The sequence below is a fragment of the Vicugna pacos genome, chromosome 14 (assembly GCF_048564905.1).
Source record: "Vicugna pacos chromosome 14, VicPac4, whole genome shotgun sequence".
NCBI classification, from domain to species: Eukaryota; Metazoa; Chordata; class Mammalia; order Artiodactyla; family Camelidae; genus Vicugna; species Vicugna pacos.
The window spans coordinates 31,051,212-31,071,546 of NC_133000.1; positions in this window are offsets into that span (position 1 = coordinate 31,051,212).

Below are 20,335 nucleotides of genomic sequence, written 5' to 3' on the forward strand. Positions count from 1 at the left end.
TATGTATGGATTGGAGTTGGCAACTGAAAAGAAACTTTGTGTTCCCTTCAAGCTAGGTGAAGGACGGCTTTCACACACACTTATCTCTCAGAACTGAGCATGTGGAGAGACGTTCGTTCATCCAGCACCAAGGGAACGGGTTGCAGGAGAAACACTTACTCTGGTTTCTCAGTCTGTTTCCTAGTGCCGGTTTGAAGTTCCTGCCGTTTTCACTGTAAACCCGAGTTGGAGCTTCTACCTCCCCATATATATGTATGGAATGGAGTTGGCAACTGAAAAGAAACTTTGTGTTCCCTTCAAGCTACGTGAAGGACGGCATTCACACACAGTTATCTCTCAGAACTTTGCATGTGGAGAACCATTCTTTCATCCAGCACCAAGGGAACGGGTTGCAGGAGAAACACTTACTCTGGTTTCTCATTATATTTCTTTGTGCCGGTTTGAAGTGCCTGCCGTTTTCACTGTAACAACGAGTTGGAGCTTGTACCTCCCCATATATATGTATGGATTGGTGTTGACAACTGAAAAGAAACTTTGTGTTCCCTTCAAGCTAGGTGAAGGACGGCTTTCACACACACTTATCTCTCAGAACTGAGCATGTGGAGAGACGTTCGTTCATCCAGCACCAAGGGAAAGGGTTGCAGGAGAAACACTTACTCTGGTTTCTAAGTCTGTTTCCTCGTGCCGTTTGAAGTGCCTGCCTTTTTCACTGTAAAACCAAGTTGGAGCTTGTACCTCCCCATATATATGTATGGAGTGGTGTTGGCAACTGAAAAGAACCTTTGTGTTCCCTTCAAGCTAGGTGAAGGACGGCTTTAACACACACTTATCTCTCAAAACTGAGCATGTGGAGAGACGTTCGTTCACCCAGCACCAAGGAAACGGGTTGCAGGAGAAACACTTACTCTGGTTTCTGAGTCTGTTTCCTAGTGTCGGTTTGTTGTGCCTGCCATTTTCACTGTAAAACCGAGTTGGAGCTTGTACCTCCCCATATATATGTATGGAGGGGAGTTGGCAACTGAAAGGAAACTTTGTGTTCCCTTCAAGCTAGGTGAAGGACGGCTTTCACACACACTTATCTCTCAGAACTGAGCATGTGGAGAGACGTTCGTTCATCCAGCCCCAAGGGAACGGGTTGCAGGAGAAACACTCTGGTTTCTCAGTCTGTTTCCTAGTGCCGGTTTGAAGTGCCTGCCGTTTTCACAATAAAACCGAGTTGGAGCTTGTACCTCTGCATATATATGTATGGAGTGGTGTTCACAACTGAAAAGAAACTTTGTGTTCTCTTCAATTTAGGTGAAGGACGGATTTCACACACAATTAACTCTCAGAACTGAGCATGTGGAGAGACGTTTTTTCAACCAGTACCAAGGGAACAAGCTGCAGGGGAAACACTTACTCTGATTTCTCAGTGTGTTTCCTAGTGCCGGTTTGAAGTGCCTGCCGTTTTCACTGTAACACCGAGTTGGAGCTTGTACCTCACCATATATATGTATGGAGTGGTGTTGGCAACTGAAAAGAAACTTTGTGTTCTCTTCAATTTAGGTGAAAGACGGCTTTCACACACAATTAACTCTCAGAACTGAGCATGTGGAGAGACGTTCGTTCAACCAGCACCAAGGGAACGGGTTGCAGGAGAAACACTTACTCTGGTTTCTGAGTCTGTTTCCTAGTGCCGGTTTGAAATGCCTGCCTTTTTCTCTGTAAAACCGAGTTGGAGCTTGTACCTCCCCATATATATGTATGGAATGGAGTTGGCAACTGAAAAGAAACTTTGTGTTCCCTTCAAGCTAGATGAAAGGCGGCTTTCACACACACTTATCTCTCAGAACTGAGCATGTGGAGAGACGTTCGTTCATCCAGCACCAAGGGAACGGTTTGCAGGAGAAACACTTACTCTGGTTTCTGAGTCTGTTTCCTAGTGCCGGTTTGAAGTGCCTGCCTTTTTCACTGTAAAACCGTGTTGGTGCTTGTACTTCCCTATATATATGTATGGAGAGGATTTGGCAAATGAAAAAAAACTTTCTGTTCCCTTCAATCTAGGTGAAGTTCGGCTTTCACACACACTTATCTCTCAGAACTGAGCATGTGGAGAGACGTTCGTTCATCCTGCACCAAAGGAACGGGTTGCAGGAGAAACAATTACTCTGGTTTCCCAGTCTGTTTCTTGTGCCGGTTTGAAGTGCCTGCCGTTTTCACTGTAAAACCGAGTTGGAGCTTGTACCTCCCCATATATATGTATGAAATGGACTTGGCAACTGAAAAGAAACTTTGTGTTCCCTTCAAGCTAGGTGAAGGACGGCTTTCACACACACTTATGTCTCAGAACTGAGCATGTGGAGAGACGTTCGTTCATCCAGCACCAATTGAACGGGTTGCAGGAGAAACACTTATTCTGGTTTCTCAGTCTGTTTTCTAGTGCCGGTTTGAGGTGCCTGCCGTTTTCACTGTAAAACAGAGTTTGAGCATGTACCTCCCTGTATACATGTATGGAGTGGATTTGGCAACTGAAAAGAAACTTTGTGTTCTCTTCAATTTAGGTGAAGGACGGCTTTCACACACAATTAACTCTCAGAACTGAGCATGTGGAGAGACATTCATTCAACCAGCCCCAAGGGAACGGGTTGCAGGAGAAACACTTACTCTGGTTTCTGAGTCTGTTTCCTAGTGCCGGTTTGAAGTGCCTGCCGTTTCACTGTAAAACCGAGTTGGAGATTGTACCTCCCCATATATATGTATGGAGTGGAGTTGGCAACTGAAAAGAAACTTTGTGTTCCCTTCAAGCTAGGTGAAGGAAGGCTTTCACACACACTTATCTCTCAGAACTGAGCATGTGGAGAGACTTTCGTTCATCCAGGACCAAGGGAACGGGTTGTAGGAGAAACACTTACTCTGGATTATCAGTCTGTTTCCTAGTGCCGGTTTCAAGTGCCTGCCGTTTTCACTGTAAAACCGAGTTGGAGCTTGTACCTCCCCATATATATGTACGGAGTGGAGTTGGCATCTGAAAACAAACTTTTTGTTCCCTTCAAGTTACGTGAAGGACGGCTTTCACACACACTTATCTCTCAGAACTGAGCATGTGGAGAGACGTTCGTTCATCCAGCACCAAGGGAACGGGTTGCAGGAGAAACACTCTGGTTTCTCAGTCTGTTTCCTAGTGCCGGTTTGAAGTGCCTGCCGTTTTCACTGTAAAACCGTGTTGGTGCTTGTACCTCCCTATATATATGTATGGAGAGAATTTGGCTACTGAAAAAAAACCTTCTGTTCCCTTCAATCTAGGTGAAGTTCGGCTTTCACACACACTTATCTCTCAGAACTGAGCATGTGGAGAGACGTTCGTTCATCCTGCACCAAAGGAACGGGTTGCAGGAGAAACAATTACTCTGGTTTCCCAGTCTTTTTCTTGTGCCGGTTTGAAGTCCCTGCCGTTTTCACTGTAAAACCGAGTTGGAGCTTGTACCTCCCCATATATATGTATGAAATGGACTTGGCAACTGAAAAGAAACTTTGTGTTCCCTTCAAGCTAGGTGAAGGACGGCTTTCACACACACTTATGTCTCAGAACTGAGCATGTGGAGAGACGTTCGTTCATCCAGCACCAATTGAACGGGTTGCAGGAGAAACACTTTTTCTGGTTTCTGAGTCTGTTTTCTAGTGCCGGTTTGAGGTGCCTGCCGTTTTCACTGTAAAACAGAGTTTGAGCTTGTACCTCCCTGTATACATGTATGGAGTGGAGTTGGCAACTGAAAAGAAACTTTGTGTTCCCTTCAAGCTAGGTGAAGGACGGCTTTCACACACACTTATCTCTCAGAACTGAGCATGTGGAGAGACGTTCGTTCATCCAGCACCAAGGGAACGGGTTGCAGGAGAAACACTTACTCTGTTTTCTGAGTCTGTATCCTAGTGCCGGTTTGAAGTGCCTGCCGTTTTCACTGTAAAACCGTGTTGGAGCTTGTACCTTCCCATATATATGTATGGAGTGGAGTTGGCAAATGAAAAGAAACTTTGTGTTCCCTTCAAGCTAGGTGAAGGACGGCTTTCACACACAGTTATCTCTCAGAATTTGCATGTGGAGAACCATTCGTTCATCCAGAACCAAGGGAACGGGTTGCAGGAGAAACACTTACCCTGGTTTCTCATTATATTTCTTAGTGCCGGATTTAAGTGCCTGAACTTTTCACTGTAAAACCATGTTGGTGCTTGTACCTCCCCTTATATATGTATGGAGAGGATTTGGCAACTGAAAAAAAACTTTGTGTTCCCTTCAATCTAGGTGAAGGTCGGCTTTCCCACACACTTAACTCTCAGAACTGAGCATGTGGAGAGACGTTCTTTCATCCTGCACCAAAGGAACGGGTTGCAGGGGAAACAATTACTCTGGTTTCTCAGTCTGTTTCCTAGTGCCGGTTTGAATTTCCTGCCGTTTTCACTGTAAAACCGAGTTGGAGCTTCTACCTCCCCATATATATGTATGGAGAGGTGTTGGCAAATGAAAAGAAACTTTGTGTTCCCTTCAAGATAGGTGAAGGATGGCTTTCACACACACTTATCTCTCAGAACTGAGCATGTGGAGAGACGTTCGTTCATCCAGCACCAAGGGAACGGGTTGCAGGAGAAACACTTACTCTGGTTTCTGAGTCTGTTTCCTAGTGCCGGTTTGAAGTGCCTGCCGTTTTCACTGTAAAATCGAGTTGGAGCTTGTACCTCCCCATATATATGTATGGAGTGGAGTTGGCAACTGAAAAGAAACTTTGTGTTCCCTTCAAGCTAGGTGAAGGAATTCTTTCACACACACTTATCTCTCAGAACTGAGCATGTGGAGAGACGTTCGTTCATCCAGCACCAAGGGGAAGGGTTGCAGGAGAAACACTTAACTCTGGTTTCTGAGTCTGTTTCCTAGTGCCGGTTTGAAGTGCCTGCCGTTCTCACTGTAAAACCGAGTTGGAGCTTGTACCTCCCCATATATATATATGGAGAGGGTTTGGCAACTGAAAAGAAACTTTGTGTTCCCTTCAAGCTAGGTGAAGGACGGCTTTCACACACACTTATCTCTCAGAACTGAGCATGTGTAGAGACGTTCGTTCATCCAGCACCAAGGGAACGGGTTGCAGGAGAAACACTTACTCTGGTTTCTGAGTCTGTTTCCTAGTGCCGTTTGAAATGCCTGCCGTTTTCACTGTAAAACAGAGTTGGAGCTTGTACCTCCCCATATATATGTATGGAGTGGAGTTGGCAACTGAAAAGAAACTTTGTGTTCCCTTCAAGCTTGGTGAAGGACGGCGTTCACACACAATTATCTCTCAGAAATGAGCATGTGGAGAGACGTTCGTTCATCCAGCACCAAGGGATCGGGTTGCAGAAGAAACACTTACTCTGGTTTCTCAGTCTGTTTCCTAGTGCCGGTTTGAAGTGCCTGCCGTTTTCACTGTAAAACCGAGTTGGAGCTTGTACCTCCCCATATATATGTATGGAGTGGAGTTGGCAACTGAAAAGAAACTTTGTGTTCCCTTCAAGCTATGTGAAGGACATTTTTCACACACACTTATCTCTCAGATCTGAGCATGTGGACAGACGTTCGTTCATCCAGCACCAAGGGAACGGGTTGCAATAGAAACACTTAGTCTGGTTTCTCAGTCTGTTTCCTAGTGTCGGTTTGAAGTGCCTGCCATTTTCACTGTAAAACCGAGTTGGAGCTTTTACCTCCCCATATATATGTATGGAGTGGAGTTGGCAACTGAAAAGAAACTTTGTGTTCCCTTCAAGGTAGGTGAAGAACGGCTTTCACACACACTTATCTCTCAGAACTGAGCATGTGTAGAGACGTTCGTTCATCCAGCACCAAGGGAACGGTTTGCAGGAGAAACACTTACTCTGGTTTCTGAGTCTGTTTCCTAGTGTCGGTTTGTTGTGCCTGCCATTTTCACTGTAAAACCGAGTTGGAGCTTGTACCTCCCCATATATATGTATGGAGGGGAGTTGGCAACTGAAAAGAAACTTTGTGTTCCCTTCAAGCTAGGTGAAGGACGGCTTTCACACACACTTATCTCTCAGAACTGAGCATGTGGAGAGACGTTCTTTCATCCAGCCCCAAGGGAACGCGTTGCAGGAGAAACACTCTGGTTTCTCAGTCTGTTTCCTAGTGCCGGTTTGAAGTGCCTGCCGTTTTCACTGTAAAACCGAGTTGGAGCTTGTACCTCTCCATATATATGTATGGAGTGGTGTTCACAACTGAAAAGAAACTTTGTGTTCTCTTCAATTTAGGTGAAGGACGGATTTCACACACAATTAACTCTCAGAACTGAGCATGTGGAGAGACGTTCGTTCATCCAGCACCAAGGGAACGGGTTGCAGGAGAAACACTTACTCTGGTTTCTGAGTCTGTTTCCTAGTGCCGGTTTGAAGTGCCTGCCGTTTTCACTGTAAAACCGTGTTGGTGCTTGTACCTCCCTATATATATGTATGGAGAGGATTTGGCAAATGAAAAAAAACTTTATGTTCCCTTCAAGCTAGATGAAAGACGGCTTTCACACACACTTATCTCTCAGAACTGAGCATGTGGAGAGACGTTCGTTCATCCTGCACCAAAGGAACGGGTTGCAGGAGAAACAGTTACTCTGGTTTCCCAGTCTGTTTCTTGTGCCGGTTTGAAGTGCCTGACGTTTTCACTGTAAAACCGAGTTGGAGCTTGTACCTCCCCATATATATGTATGAAATGGACTAGGCAACTGAAAAGAAACTTTGTGTTCCCTTCAAGCTAGGTGAAGGACGGCTTTCACACACACTTATGTCTCAGAACTGAGCATGTGGAGAGACGTTCGTTCATCCAGCACCAATTGAACGGGTTGCAGGAGAAACACTTATTCTGGTTTCTCAGTCTGTTTTCTAGTGCCGGTTTGAGGTGCCTGCCGTTTTCACTGTAAAACAGAGTTTGAGCTTGTACCTCCCTGTATACATGTATGGAGTGGAGTTGGCAACTGAAAAGAAACTTTGTGTTCCCTTCAAGCTAGGTGAAGGACGGCTTTCACACACACTTATCTCTCAGAACTGAGCATGTGGACAGACGTTCGTTCATCCAGCACCAAGGGAACGGGTTGCAGGAGAAACACTTACTCTGGTTTTTGAGTCTGTTTCCTAGTGCCGGTATGAAGTGCCTGCCGTTTTCACTATAAAACCGAGTTGGAGCTTGTACCTCTCCATATATATGTATGGAGTGGAGTTGGCAACTGAAAAGAAACTTTGTGTTCCCTTCAAGCTAGGTGAAGGATTCTTTCACACACACTTATCTCTCAGAACTGAGCATGTGGAGAGACGTTTGTTCATCCAGCACCAAGGGAACGGGTTGCAGGAGAAACTCTTACTCTGGTTTCTGAGTCTGTATCAAAGTGCCGGTTTGAAGTGCCTGCCGTTTTCACTGTAAAACCGTGTTGGAGCTTGTACCACCCCATATATATGTATGGAGTGGAGTTGGCAAATGAAAAGAAACTTTGTGTTCCCTTCAAGCTAGGTGAAGGACGGCGTTCACACACACTTACCTCTCAGAACTGAGCATGTGGAGAGACGTTCGTTCATCCAGCACCAAGGGAACGGGTTGCAGGAGGAACACTTACTCTGGTTTCTGAGTCGGTTTCCAAGTGTCGGTTTGAAGTGCCTGCCGTTTTCACTGTAAAACCAAGTTGGAGGTTGTACCTCCCCATATATATGTATGGAGTGGAGTTGGCAACTGAAAAGAAACTTTGTGTTTCCTTCAAGCTAGGTGAAGGACGGCTTTCACACACACTTATCCCTCAGAACTTAGCATGTGGAGAGACGTTCGTTCATCCAGCACCAAGGGAACGGGTTGCAGTAGAAACAATTACTCTGGGTTCTCAGTCTGTTTCCTAGTGCCGGATTGAAGTGCCTGCCGTTTTCACTGTAAAACCGAGTTGGAGCTTGTACCTCCCCATATATATGTATGGAGTGGAGTTGGCAACTGAAAAGAAACTTTGTGTTCCCTTCAAGCTAGGTGAAGGACTTCTTTCACACACACTTATCTGTCAGAACTGAGCATGTGGAGAGAAGTTCGTTCATCCAGCACCAAGGGAACGCGTTGCAGGAGAAACACTTACTCTGGTTTCTCAGTCTGTTTCCTAGTGCCGGTTTGATGTGCCTGCCGTTTTCACTGTAAACCCGAGTTAGAGCTTCTACCTCCCCATATATATGTATGGAATGGAGTTGGCAACTGTAAAGAACCTTTGTGTTCCCTTCAAGCTAGGTGAAGGACGGCTTTCACACCCAGTTATCTCTCAGAATTTGCATGTGGAGAACCATTCGTTCATCCAGAACCAAGGGAACGGGTTGCAGGAGAAACACTTACCCTGGTTTCTCATTATATTTCTTAGTGCCGGATTTAAGTGCCTGAACATTTCACTGTAAAACCATGTTGGTGCTTGTACCTCCCCTTATATATGTATGGAGAGGATTTGGCAACTGAAAAAAAACTCTGTGTTCCCTTCAATCTAGGTGAAGTTCGGCTTTCACACACACTTAACTCTCAGAACTGAGCATGTGGAGAGACGTTCGTTCATCCTGCACCAAAGGAACGGGTTGCAGGGGAAACAATTACTCTGGTTTCTCAGTCTGTTTCCTAGTGCCGGTTTGAATTTCCTGCCGTTTTCACTGTAAAACCGAGTTGGAGCTTCTACCTCCCCATATATATGTATGGAGAGGTGTTGGCAAATGAAAAGAAACTTTGTGTTCCCTTCAAGATAGGTGAAGAATGGCTTTCACACACACTTATCTCTCTGAACTGAGCATGTGGAGAGACGTTCGTTCATCCAGCACCAAGGGAACGGGTTGCAGGAGAAACACTTACTCTGGTTTCTGAGTCTGTTTCCTAGTGCCGGTTTGAAGTGCCTGCCGTTTTCACTGTAAAATCGAGTTGGAGCTTGTACCACCCCATATATATGTATGGAGTGGAGTTGGCAACTGAAAAGAAACTTTGTGTTCCCTTCAAGCTAGGTGAAGGAATTCTTTCACACACACTTATCTCTCAGAACTGAGCATGTGGAGAGACGTTCGTTCATCCAGCACCAAGGGAAAGGCTTGCAGGAGAAACACTTAACTCTGGTTTCTGAGTCTGTTTCCTAGTGCCGGTTTGAAGTGCCTGCCGTTTTCACTGTAAAACAGAGTTGGAGCTTGTACCTCCCCATATATATGTATGGAGTGGAGTTGGCAACTGAAAAGAAACTTTGTGTTCCCTTCAAGCTTGGTGAAGGACGGCTTTCACACACAATTATCTCTCAGAACTGAGCATGTGGAGAGACGTTCGTTCATCCAGCACCAAGGGAACGGGTTGCAGGAGAAACACTCTGGTTTCTCAGTCTGTTTCCTAGTGCCGGTTTGAAGTGCCTGCCGTTTTCACTGTAAAACCGTGTTGGTGCTTGTACCTCCCTATATATATGTATGGAGAGAATTTGGCTACTGAAAAAAAACCTTCTGTTCCCTTCAATCTAGGTGAAGTTCGGCTTTCACACACACTTATCTCTCAGAACTGAGCATGTGGAGAGACGTTCGTTCATCCTGCACCAAAGGAACGGGTTGCAGGAGAAACAATTACTCTGGTTTCCCAGTCTTTTTCTTGTGCCGGTTTGAAGTCCCTGCCGTTTTCACTGTAAAACCGAGTTGGAGCTTGTACCTCCCCATATATATGTATGAAATGGACTTGGCAACTGAAAAGAAACTTTGTGTTCCCTTCAAGCTAGGTGAAGGACGGCTTTCACACACACTTATGTCTCAGAACTGAGCATGTGGAGAGACGTTCGTTCATCCAGCACCAATTGAACGGGTTGCAGGAGAAACACTTTTTCTGGTTTCTGAGTCTGTTTTCTAGTGCCGGTTTGAGGTGCCTGCCGTTTTCACTGTAAAACAGAGTTTGAGCTTGTACCTCCCTGTATACATGTATGGAGTGGAGTTGGCAACTGAAAAGAAACTTTGTGTTCCCTTCAAGCTAGGTGAAGGACGGCTTTCACACACACTTATCTCTCAGAACTGAGCATGTGGAGAGACGTTCGTTCATCCAGCACCAAGGGAACGGGTTGCAGGAGAAACACTTACTCTGTTTTCTGAGTCTGTATCCTAGTGCCGGTTTGAAGTGCCTGCCGTTTTCACTGTAAAACCGTGTTGGAGCTTGTACCTTCCCATATATATGTATGGAGTGGAGTTGGCAAATGAAAAGAAACTTTGTGTTCCCTTCAAGCTAGGTGAAGGACGGCTTTCACACACAGTTATCTCTCAGAATTTGCATGTGGAGAACCATTCGTTCATCCAGAACCAAGGGAACGGGTTGCAGGAGAAACACTTACCCTGGTTTCTCATTATATTTCTTAGTGCCGGATTTAAGTGCCTGAACTTTTCACTGTAAAACCATGTTGGTGCTTGTACCTCCCCTTATATATGTATGGAGAGGATTTGGCAACTGAAAAAAAACTTTGTGTTCCCTTCAATCTAGGTGAAGGTCGGCTTTCACACACACTTAACTCTCAGAACTGAGCATGTGGAGAGACGTTCTTTCATCCTGCACCAAAGGAACGGGTTGCAGGGGAAACAATTACTCTGGTTTCTCAGTCTGTTTCCTAGTGCCGGTTTGAATTTCCTGCCGTTTTCACTGTAAAACCGAGTTGGAGCTTCTACCTCCCCATATATATGTATGGAGAGGTGTTGGCAAATGAAAAGAAACTTTGTGTTCCCTTCAAGATAGGTGAAGGATGGCTTTCACACACACTTATCTCTCAGAACTGAGCATGTGGAGAGACGTTCGTTCATCCAGCACCAAGGGAACGGGTTGCAGGAGAAACACTTACTCTGGTTTCTGAGTCTGTTTCCTAGTGCCGGTTTGAAGTGCCTGCCGTTTTCACTGTAAAATCGAGTTGGAGCTTGTACCTCCCCATATATATGTATGGAGTGGAGTTGGCAACTGAAAAGAAACTTTGTGTTCCCTTCAAGCTAGGTGAAGGAATTCTTTCACACACACTTATCTCTCAGAACTGAGCATGTGGAGAGACGTTCGTTCATCCAGCACCAAGGGGAAGGGTTGCAGGAGAAACACTTAACTCTGGTTTCTGAGTCTGTTTCCTAGTGCCGGTTTGAAGTGCCTGCCGTTCTCACTGTAAAACCGAGTTGGAGCTTGTACCTCCCCATATATATATATGGAGAGGGTTTGGCAACTGAAAAGAAACTTTGTGTTCCCTTCAAGCTAGGTGAAGGACGGCTTTCACACACACTTATCTCTCAGAACTGAGCATGTGTAGAGACGTTCGTTCATCCAGCACCAAGGGAACGGGTTGCAGGAGAAACACTTACTCTGGTTTCTGAGTCTGTTTCCTAGTGCCGTTTGAAATGCCTGCCGTTTTCACTGTAAAACAGAGTTGGAGCTTGTACCTCCCCATATATATGTATGGAGTGGAGTTGGCAACTGAAAAGAAACTTTGTGTTCCCTTCAAGCTTGGTGAAGGACGGCGTTCACACACAATTATCTCTCAGAAATGAGCATGTGGAGAGACGTTCGTTCATCCAGCACCAAGGGATCGGGTTGCAGAAGAAACACTTATTCTGGTTTCTCAGTCTGTTTCCTAGTGCCGGTTTGAAGTGCCTGCCGTTTTCACTGTAAAACCGAGTTGGAGCTTGTACCTCCCCATATATATGTATGGAGTGGAGTTGGCAACTGAAAAGAAACTTTGTGTTCCCTTCAAGCTATGTGAAGGACATTTTTCACACACACTTATCTCTCAGTCTGAGCATGTGGACAGACGTTCGTTCATCCAGCACCAAGGGAACGGGTTGCAATAGAAACACTTAGTCTGGTTTCTCAGTCTGTTTCCTAGTGTCGGTTTGAAGTGCCTGCCATTTTCACTGTAAAACCGAGTTGGAGCTTTTACCTCCCCATATATATGTATGGAGTGGAGTTGGCAACTGAAAAGAAACTTTGTGTTCCCTTCAAGGTAGGTGAAGAACGGCTTTCACACACACTTATCTCTCAGAACTGAGCATGTGTAGAGACGTTCGTTCATCCAGCACCAAGGGAACGGTTTGCAGGAGAAACACTTACTCTGGTTTCTGAGTCTGTTTCCTAGTGTCGGTTTGTTGTGCCTGCCATTTTCACTGTAAAACCGAGTTGGAGCTTGTACCTCCCCATATATATGTATGGAGGGGAGTTGGCAACTGAAAAGAAACTTTGTGTTCCCTTCAAGCTAGGTGAAGGACGGCTTTCACACACACTTATCTCTCAGAACTGAGCATGTGGAGAGACGTTCTTTCATCCAGCCCCAAGGGAACGCGTTGCAGGAGAAACACTCTGGTTTCTCAGTCTGTTTCCTAGTGCCGGTTTGAAGTGCCTGCCGTTTTCACTGTAAAACCGAGTTGGAGCTTGTACCTCTCCATATATATGTATGGAGTGGTGTTCACAACTGAAAAGAAACTTTGTGTTCTCTTCAATTTAGGTGAAGGACGGATTTCACACACAATTAACTCTCAGAACTGAGCATGTGGAGAGACGTTCGTTCATCCAGCACCAAGGGAACGGGTTGCAGGAGAAACACTTACTCTGGTTTCTGAGTCTGTTTCCTAGTGCCGGTTTGAAGTGCCTGCCGTTTTCACTGTAAAACCGTGTTGGTGCTTGTACCTCCCTATATATATGTATGGAGAGGATTTGGCAAATGAAAAAAAACTTTATGTTCCCTTCAAGCTAGATGAAAGACGGCTTTCACACACACTTATCTCTCAGAACTGAGCATGTGGAGAGACGTTCGTTCATCCTGCACCAAAGGAACGGGTTGCAGGAGAAACAATTACTCTGGTTTCCCAGTCTGTTTCTTGTGCCGGTTTGAAGTGCCTGACGTTTTCACTGTAAAACCGAGTTGGAGCTTGTACCTCCCCATATATATGTATGAAATGGACTAGGCAACTGAAAAGAAACTTTGTGTTCCCTTCAAGCTAGGTGAAGGACGGCTTTCACACACACTTATGTCTCAGAACTGAGCATGTGGAGAGACGTTCGTTCATCCAGCACCAATTGAACGGGTTGCAGGAGAAACACTTATTCTGGTTTCTCAGTCTGTTTTCTAGTGCCGGTTTGAGGTGCCTGCCGTTTTCACTGTAAAACAGAGTTTGAGCTTGTACCTCCCTGTATACATGTATGGAGTGGAGTTGGCAACTGAAAAGAAACTTTGTGTTCCCTTCAAGCTAGGTGAAGGACGGCTTTCACACACACTTATCTCTCAGAACTGAGCATGTGGACAGACGTTCGTTCATCCAGCACCAAGGGAACGGGTTGCAGGAGAAACACTTACTCTGGTTTTTGAGTCTGTTTCCTAGTGCCGGTATGAAGTGCCTGCCGTTTTCACTATAAAACCGAGTTGGAGCTTGTACCTCTCCATATATATGTATGGAGTGGAGTTGGCAACTGAAAAGAAACTTTGTGTTCCCTTCAAGCTAGGTGAAGGATTCTTTCACACACACTTATCTCTCAGAACTGAGCATGTGGAGAGACGTTTGTTCATCCAGCACCAAGGGAACGGGTTGCAGGAGAAACTCTTACTCTGGTTTCTGAGTCTGTATCAAAGTGCCGGTTTGAAGTGCCTGCCGTTTTCACTGTAAAACCGTGTTGGAGCTTGTACCACCCCATATATATGTATGGAGTGGAGTTGGCAAATGAAAAGAAACTTTGTGTTCCCTTCAAGCTAGGTGAAGGACGGCATTCACACACACTTACCTCTCAGAACTGAGCATGTGGAGAGACGTTCGTTCATCCAGCACCAAGGGAACGGGTTGCAGGAGGAACACTTACTCTGGTTTCTGAGTCGGTTTCCAAGTGTCGGTTTGAAGTGCCTGCCGTTTTCACTGTAAAACCAAGTTGGAGGTTGTACCTCCCCATATATATGTATGGAGTGGAGTTGGCAACTGAAAAGAAACTTTGTGTTTCCTTCAAGCTAGGTGAAGGACGGCTTTCACACACACTTATCCCTCAGAACTTAGCATGTGGAGAGACGTTCGTTCATCCAGCACCAAGGGAACGGGTTGCAGTAGAAACAATTACTCTGGGTTCTCAGTCTGTTTCCTAGTGCCGGATTGAAGTGCCTGCCGTTTTCACTGTAAAACCGAGTTGGAGCTTGTACCTCCCCATATATATGTATGGAGTGGAGTTGGCAACTGAAAAGAAACTTTGTGTTCCCTTCAAGCTAGGTGAAGGACTTCTTTCACACACACTTATCTGTCAGAACTGAGCATGTGGAGAGAAGTTCGTTCATCCAGCACCAAGGGAACGCGTTGCAGGAGAAACACTTACTCTGGTTTCTCAGTCTGTTTCCTAGTGCCGGTTTGATGTGCCTGCCGTTTTCACTGTAAACCCGAGTTAGAGCTTCTACCTCCCCATATATATGTATGGAATGGAGTTGGCAACTGTAAAGAACCTTTGTGTTCCCTTCAAGCTAGGTGAAGGACGGCTTTCACACCCAGTTATCTCTCAGAATTTGCATGTGGAGAACCATTCGTTCATCCAGAACCAAGGGAACGGGTTGCAGGAGAAACACTTACCCTGGTTTCTCATTATATTTCTTAGTGCCGGATTTAAGTGCCTGAACATTTCACTGTAAAACCATGTTGGTGCTTGTACCTCCCCTTATATATGTATGGAGAGGATTTGGCAACTGAAAAAAAACTCTGTGTTCCCTTCAATCTAGGTGAAGTTCGGCTTTCACACACACTTAACTCTCAGAACTGAGCATGTGGAGAGACGTTCGTTCATCCTGCACCAAAGGAACGGGTTGCAGGGGAAACAATTACTCTGGTTTCTCAGTCTGTTTCCTAGTGCCGGTTTGAATTTCCTGCCGTTTTCACTGTAAAACCGAGTTGGAGCTTCTACCTCCCCATATATATGTATGGAGAGGTGTTGGCAAATGAAAAGAAACTTTGTGTTCCCTTCAAGATAGGTGAAGAATGGCTTTCACACACACTTATCTCTCTGAACTGAGCATGTGGAGAGACGTTCGTTCATCCAGCACCAAGGGAACGGGTTGCAGGAGAAACACTTACTCTGGTTTCTGAGTCTGTTTCCTAGTGCCGGTTTGAAGTGCCTGCCGTTTTCACTGTAAAATCGAGTTGGAGCTTGTACCACCCCATATATATGTATGGAGTGGAGTTGGCAACTGAAAAGAAACTTTGTGTTCCCTTCAAGCTAGGTGAAGGAATTCTTTCACACACACTTATCTCTCAGAACTGAGCATGTGGAGAGACGTTCGTTCATCCAGCACCAAGGGAAAGGCTTGCAGGAGAAACACTTAACTCTGGTTTCTGAGTCTGTTTCCTAGTGCCGGTTTGAAGTGCCTGCCGTTTTCACTGTAAAACAGAGTTGGAGCTTGTACCTCCCCATATATATGTATGGAGTGGAGTTGGCAACTGAAAAGAAACTTTGTGTTCCCTTCAAGCTTGGTGAAGGACGGCTTTCACACACAATTATCTCTCAGAACTGAGCATGTGGAGAGACGTTCGTTCATCCAGCACCAAGGGATCGGGTTGCAGGAGAAACACTTACTCTGGTTTCTCAGTCTGTTTCCTAGTGCCGGTTTGAAGTGCCTGCCGTTTTCACTGTAAAACCGAGTTGGAGCTTGTACCTCCCCATATATATGTATGGAGTGGAGTTGGCAACTGAAAAGAAACTTTGTGTTCCCTTCAAGCTATGTGAAGGACTTCTTTCACACACACTTATCTCTCAGATCTGAGCATGTGGACAGACGTTCGTTCATCCAGCACCAAGGGAACGGGTTGCAATAGAAACACTTAGTCTGGTTTCTCAGTCTGTTTCCTAGTGTCGGTTTGAAGTGCCTGCCATTTTCACTGTAAAACCGAGTTGGAGCTTTTACCTCCCCATATATATGTATGGAGTGGAGTTGGCAACTGAAAAGAAACTTTGTGTTCCCTTCAAGGTACGTGAAGGACGGCTTTCACACACACTTATCTATCAGAACTGAGCATGTGTAGAGACGTTCGTTCATCCAGCACCAAGGGAACGGTTTGCAGGAGAAACACTTACTCTGGTTTCTGAGTCTGTTCCCTAGTGCCGTTTGAAGTGCCTGCCTTTTTCACTGTAAAACCGAGTTGGAGCTTGTACCTCCCCATATATATGTATGGAGTGGAGTTGGCAACTGAAAAGAAACTTTGTGTTCCCTTCAAGCTAGGTGAAGGACGGCTTTCACACACACTTATCTCTCAGAACTGAGCATGTGGAGAGGTGTTCCTTCATCCAGCACCAAGGGAACGGTTTGCAGGAGAAACACTTATTCTGTTTTCTGAGTCTGTTTCCTAGTGTCGGTTTGTTGTGCCTGCCATTTTCACTGTAAAACCGATTTGGAGCTTGTACATCCCCATATATATGTATGGAGTGGTGTTGGCTACTGAAAAGAAACTTTGTGTTCCCTTCAAGCTAGGTGAAGGACGGCTTTCACACACACTTATCTCTCAGAACTGAGCATGTGGAGAGACGTTCGTTCATCTAGCCCCAAGTTAACGGGTTGCAGGAGAAACACTTACTCTGGTTTCTCAGTCTGTTTCCTAGTGCCGGTTTGAAGTGCCTGCCGTTTTCACTGTAAAACCGAGTTGGAGCTTGTACCTCCCCATATATATGTATGGAGTGGATTTGGCAACTGAAAAGAAACTTTGTGTTCCCTTCAAGCTAGGTGAAGGACGGCTTTCACACACACTTATCTCTCAGAACTGAGCATGTGGAGAGACGTTCGTTCATCCAGCACCAAGGGAACGTGTTGCAGGAGAAACACTTACTCTGGTTTCTGAGTCTGTTTCCTAGTGCCGGTTTGAAGTTCCTGCCGTTTTCACTGTAAACCCGAGTTGGAGCTTCTACCTCCCCATATATATGTATGGAATGGTGTTGGCAACTGAAAAGAAACTTTGTGTTCCCTTCAAGCTAGGTGAAGGACGGCTTTCACACACAGTTATCTCTCAGAACTTTGCATGTGGAGAACCATTCGTTCATCCAGCACCAAGGGAACGGGTTGCAGGAGAAACACTTACTCTGGTTTCTCATTATATTTCTTTGTGCCGGTTTGAAGTGCCTGCCGTTTTCACTGTAACAACGAGTTGGAGCTTGTACCTCACCATATAAATGTATGGATTGGTGTTGGCAACTGAAAAGAAACTTTGTGTTCTCTTCAATTTAGGTGAAGGACGGCTTTCACACACAATTAACTCTCAGAACTGAGCATGTGGAGAGACGTTCGTTCATCCAGCACCAAGGGAACGGGTTGCAGGAGAAACACTTACTCTGGTTTCTGAGTCTGTTTCCTAGTGCCGGTTTGAAGTGCCTGCCGTTTTCACTGTAAAACCGAGTTGGAGCTTGTACCTCCCCATATATATGTATGGAGTGGAGTTGGCAACTGAAAAGAAACTTTGTGTTCCCTTCAAGCTAGGTGAAGGACTTCTTTCACACACACTTTTCTCTCAGAACTGAGCATGTGGAGAGACGTTCGTTCATCCAGCACCAAGGGAACGGGTTGCAGGAGAAACACTTACTCTGGTTTCTGAGTCTGTTTCCTAGTGCCGGTTTGAAGTGCCTGCCGTTTTCACTGTAAAACCGAGTTGGAGCTTTTACCTCCCCATATATATGTATGGAGTGGAGTTGGCAACTGAAAAGAAACTTTGTGTTCCCTTCAAGGTACGTGAAGGATGGCTTTCACACACACTTATCTCTCAGAACTGAGCATGTGTAGAGACGTTCGTTCATCCAGCACCAAGGGAACGGGTTGCAGGAGAAACACTTACTCTGGTTTCTCAGTCTGTTTCCTAGTGCCGGTTTGAAGTGCCTGCCGTTTTCACTGTAAAACCGAGTTGGAGCTTGTACCTCCCCATATATATGTATGGAGTGGAGTTGGCAACTGAAAAGAAACTTTGTGTTCCCTTCAAGCTAGGTGAAGGACGGCTTTCACACACACTTATCTCTCAGAACTGAGCATGTGGAGAGACGTTCGTTCATCCAGCACCAAAGGAACGGGTTGCAGGAGAAACACTTACTCTGGTTTCTGAGTCTGTTTCCTAGTGTCGGTTTGTTGTGCCTGCCATTTTCACTGTAAAACCGAGTTGGAGCTTGTACATCCCCATATATATGTATGGAGTGGTGTTGGCAACTGAAAAGAAACTTTGTGTTCACTTCAAGCTAGGTGAAGGACGGCTTTCACACACACTTATCTCTCAGAACTGAGCATGTGGAGAGACGTTTGTTCATCTAGCACCAAGTTAACGGGTTGCAGGAGAAACACTTACTCTGGTTTCTCAGTCTGTTTCCTAGTGCCGGTTTGAAGTGCCTGCCGTTTTCACTGTAAAACCGAGTTGGAGCTTGTACCTCCCCATATATATGTATGGAGTGGAGTTGGCAACTGAAAAGAAACTTTGTGTTCCCTTCAAGCTAGGTGAAGGACGGCTTTCACACACACTCATCTCTCAGAACTGAGCATGTGAAAAGACTTTCGTTCATCCAGCACCAAGGGAACGGGTTGCAGGTGAAACACTTACTCTGGTTTCTGAGTCTGTTTCCTAGTGCCAGTTTGAAGTGCCTGCCTTTTTCACTGTAAAACCGTGTTGGTGCTTGTACCTCCCCAGATATTTGTATGGAGTGGATTTTGCACCTGAAAAAATTTTGTGTTCTCTTCAATCTAGGTGAAGGACGACTTTCACACACACTTATCTCTCAGAACTGAGCATGTGGAGGGACGTTCGTTCATCCATCACAAAAGAAACTGGTTGCAGGCAAACACTTACTCTGGTTTCTCAGTCTGTTTCCTAGTGCCGGTTTGAAGTGCCTGCCTTTTTCACTGTAAAACCGCATTGGAGCTTGTACCTCCCCATATATATGTATGGACCATAGGCCGACACAAAAGAAGAGATTATAGAAAATATAAAGTGCCTGAAATCATTGTCTGGAAAACCTAGCTAAGATTCCTAAATGGCCCAAGTTAACTAACCACAGGACTGCCACATCAATTATGGGGCAAATTGTACCTAGTGGATTTTTTTTAATAAATATATAATGATCCACTTCCTATCACAGGGATTTATGATAAGACTGAGTATATGTTCTAACAACAAATAGTGTAGAAATTATAATTTCTACTTTATTCAAACTGCTTCTTCTATAAAATTTTGAATCTTTTTTCTTAAGACTGATTTGTTCCATATGACCTCGTGATAAAATTTTCAACAGGTTTTATTAAAAAATTTCACCATAGTGAGAGTTTATTACTTCAACTATTCCTTTATGGGAAACCCATGTGCCTTGTCACTCTCTTTCATAAGATTTCCTGTGGAAAATTCAATCCTTAATTCAGAAAAATGCTGAGCAATATATCTCATGGAAAACCGTCATAAACTGCCGCACAAGAAAATGAAAATGACACTGAGCAGCCCGTGAACCCGTCAGACACACACAGTTCACTGTTGTGTTCCCGCCTCGAATTTCTGTAACCAGCAGGGAAATGTGCATCTCTAGAAATAGACATAAACATTTTTCAGTACCTGAGCACACAATTTCCCTTTCAGGGTTTAGTGGGCTTCCATTTAATTCCCTGAGAAATGTTTAAAACAACCGAACAACAGCTGAGATAGGGTTTAAAGTAACTTTTATGTCAGTGAAAATAAAGCCAACTGACAGTTATCATTTTTACTTTATTTGATCTCACTCTCTTACTTTACCTCCCCGACCTCCTCCACAAAATGATGGTGAACATCCCCTCCTGGGTCAGAATTCTAAGTAGAAATTACCAATCACATTGAGGTGTGCTTTGTTGTTTTATTTTTCAAAACAACACAGTTTCATTCATATGATTTAATAATTAAGATCAGAAACAAAGTCTAATCAATAAATGGTAGACAACACATGTCGTCATAGCTGCTCATCAGGTTTGGCCCCACGTTACACACTTTTACATGGACATGTGCCATGTGCTGTCATGGGAAACGGTGAGTGGGGACAGGGCCTCTGCTCTCACAGGGCACACAGCCTGGTGGGGCAGGCGGTGTTCAATCATTGCCCTTTTCTCTTTAATGTACTTACAAATTATGGGAAATGCTATTTAAAAAGAACAAAATGAGTCAATGAAAGTGAAAAATACAAGGACAGTATTTAGGCTGAGGGAAGACAGGGAATCTCTTTGAATATCTGACACTCCTCTGAGACCCAAAGGACAACTCTGGCACTGCAGGTGAAGGGCAGGGACACACTGATAAAGGGCTGAAATCCGGAATATACCAAAATTTCTTTACACTCAACAAGAAGGATGAATAACCTGATTAAAAAATG